This window comes from Sceloporus undulatus, chromosome 4 (assembly GCF_019175285.1).
Source record: "Sceloporus undulatus isolate JIND9_A2432 ecotype Alabama chromosome 4, SceUnd_v1.1, whole genome shotgun sequence".
NCBI lineage: Eukaryota > Metazoa > Chordata > Lepidosauria > Squamata > Phrynosomatidae > Sceloporus > Sceloporus undulatus.
The window spans coordinates 21,533,151-21,536,741 of NC_056525.1; positions in this window are offsets into that span (position 1 = coordinate 21,533,151).

Here is a 3,591-nt window from a genome sequence, read left to right on the forward strand (position 1 = left end):
CACAGAGATTTATGTCTGCATAAAGTTGGCCTTTGCTGGTGCAAGACATGTCTAGAAGGGGACATACTCCCAGGCCAGTGCAGAGGACAGGTATAGAAGGGGTTCAGCATGATGTGTATGCATATATAATTATTATTATTATTATTATTATTATTATTATTATTATTATTAATATTTATTTATATACCGCTTTTCCATGTTGATCAAAGCAGTGCACAATAAAAAAATAGAGAATACAATAATACATGTTAAAAGTACAAATGTACATACAATAAAACAAAACAAAATAATAAAGATTATCAGTTACAATTTAAAAGCCATAAAAAATCAAATCAAAGCCAGCTGAGTTGATATCAATGATGCAAGTAAATGTCGGGGGGAAACCACACAATATCAAGGCACATGGGGGAAAGCTTGGTGGAAAAGAAAGGTCTTCAGTCTCTTTTTGAAGAGATCCAGGGAGATGGTGGAGCGGAGCTCTTCGGGAAGGGTGTTCCAAGTTTTTGGGGCCGAGATAGAAAAGGCCCTCTGCGAGGTTGACACATATCTTGCAGTCGGAACCCTTAACAGATTCTTCCCGGCTGACCTAAGTGTGTGGGGTGGATTGTATGGGGAGAGATGGTCCTCTAAGTAACTTGGGCCCAAGCCATTTAGGGCTTTATAGGTAATAACCAACACCTTGTATTGCGCCTGGAAGTGAATAGGCAGCCAATGGAGGTCTTGTAAAATAGGTGTTATATGATCCGCCCTGGAACAACCAGCGACCAATCTCGCGGCCATATTCTGCACTAATTGAAGCTTCCGGGTATGGTACAAGGGTTGCCCCATGTAGAGTGCATTACAGAAATCCAATCAAGAGGTTACCAGAGCATGTACCACAGTTTCAAGGTCCCCCCGGCCCAGATAGGGTCACAGCTGGCGTATCAGCTGAAGCTGATAATAGGCGCTTCTGACCTTCGCATCCATTTGAGATGTCAATTGCAGCAACGAGTCCAGAAGCACTCCCAAGCTGTGAACTGAGTCCTTCAGGGGGAGCATGACCCCATTCAGGACAGGTGGACAAATTCCACTACCCGGACCCGGGGAGCCTATCACTAGTACTTCCGTTTTCTCTGGATTCAGACAGAGTTTGTTTTCCCTCATCCAGCCCGTTACCGACTCCAAGCAGGCATTTAGAGGAGAGATGCCATCCCTAGTCACTGCATCAGTTGGAGACACAGAGAAGCATATTTGGGTGTCATTGGCATATTGATAACACCGCGCCTTGTGTCTCCGGATGATCTCTCCCAGCGGTTTCATGTAAATATTAAATAGCATGGGGGACAAAATAGCTCCTTGAGGGACACCAGATGTAAATTCCCTCTTATCGGAGCAAGAGTCCCCCAGCTGCACCATTTGGAACCTACCTGAGAGGTAGGAATGGAACCACTGGAGCGCAGTGCCCCTGATTCCCAACTCCCTCAGGCGTTCCAGAAGGATACCATGGTCAATGGTATTGAAAGCTGCTGAGATGTCCAAGAGCACTGACACGCTTCTCCTGTCCATGCCCAGACGGAGATCACCGACTAAGGCAACCATGGCAGTCTCAACTCCATAGCCCGCCTGAAAGCCAGTTTGAAACGGGTCCAGAAAATCCGTTTCATCCAAGATCGCTTGAAGCTGGAAGGCAACTGCTCTCTCAATCACCTTCCTAAAAAAGGCAGCAGCGAGACAGGTTGATAGTTATTACGCATCAGGGGGTCTAAGGAGGGCTTTTTTAGCAGAGGTCTAACTACTGCTAATTTTAAGCTTGATGGAAAACGCCCCTTGCTGAAGTAAGAATTAATTATATGGCGCAGCATAGATGTAACCGCTGTTCCCTCCTGGGCCGTCAGCCATGAAGGGCAGGGATTGAGAGAGCATGTCATCTTCCTAACACTTCGAAGAATCTTGTCCACTTCCTCGGTACTCACAAACTCAAACTGATCCAGTTTAATAAAGTCCACGGAGGCTCTGGATGCCTCTCTTATAGGTTCTGGAAAACTACTGGCGTCGAGATCAGCCCTTATTCGAGAAATTTTATCCGCGAAGAAGTTGTTAAAACTGTCACAGCAGGCTTTAGATGGTTCTAATATAGGTTTCAGGGAGGGGGGCAGTTGTGTCAGCTCCCTCACTACCCTGAACAGCTCTGCCGGATGCGAATGTTTTGCTGCACTTATTGCCACTCCGTAAGACTTCAAAAGAGTCTCAAGGAGTGTCTTGTCGGATAACTGCTGGTGTCTTCACCAGTTGCGCTCTAGTCGTTGCACAGCCCGCTTCATTTCCCTGAGATCTTCTGTGTACCAGGGCTGTTTATTAGAAGCGGGCCGGAAAGGACGCTTAAGAGCGATACTGTGTGTAGCCCTGGAGAGATCTTTGTCCCAGGTGTTAGTCAGGGCATCAACAGAATCGCTGTCAGTTCCAACCATATAACCCTCCAGGGCTTCTTGGAACCTTTTGGGTTCCATCAGCCTTCGAGGGTGGACCATCCTAATAGGTCCTCTACCCCTGGGGGGGGATTTGGGTAGAAGCCTTTAGTCGAGCCTCAACCAGGAAGTGATCCGTCCATGATAGGGCAGAGATGTTACATACCTCTGTCCACTGAGCATCCATGTCCGTACAAAAGATAACATTGAGTGTGTTACTGTCACAATGCGTAGGCCCTGAGATCAATTGGGACAGGCCCGTGGCAGTCATGGTAGCCATGAACTCCCGAGCCGCACCTGTTAGTTCTTGTGAACTGGCCTCAAAAGGGATGTTGAGGTCCCCCAGGACAAGAAGCCTAGGGGACTCCAACACCAGTTCCGAGACCAGTTGTGTCAGCTCGGCTAGGGAGTCTGTTAGCGCATGGGGTGGTCGGTAGACCAACAGAATCCCCAGACTGTCCCTGGCCTTCAGAGTCAGGTAAATACACTTGATGAAATCAGTTTTCCGGACATGGTTCCTGGCTAAGGAAAGGGTGTTCTTATGGACCAAGGCAACACCGCCCCCCACCCAGCTAACCTGATCTGGTCCTTGACTGAGTACCCGGCTGGGAGAGCCTGTGCCCACACTGCGTCACTCTCGGTCCCCAGCCAAGTCTTAGTAATGCAAGCCAGGTCACAGTTCTTATGCTATATTAGATCGTATATTATGTGGGTCTTACTTCTAACGGACTTGGCATTGCACAGGGTTTGTGGTATAGTTGGACTGACCCTCAGTTCTCTTTGGTTAGGAGAGTGGATGGATGGAGAGATAGATATTAAGCATCGATCTCGCCTTCCTTTCCGTAATGATTCCACTCTCCTACTGCCATATCTCCCCTTGCTCCACACTACTCCGATAGGAGCTCCTGTTATACCATCAAAGCCACCAACCACCTCCCCATGCAATCCATATCCCATGTCAGTTAACTCTCCCCCTAATGACATCATGATACCTAAGCAGAGGAAGGCTAAAAACAACGTCATTCCCCTGCAGCTGTATCTCAGCTAGCAATACATACACCAACCCCCTCCCCCGTTACGCAGCTGCACAGCTGCGCAGCTGTGGCGTTGCAGATGGTTCGGGTGTCCTCCAGGCCTGCTCAACTGT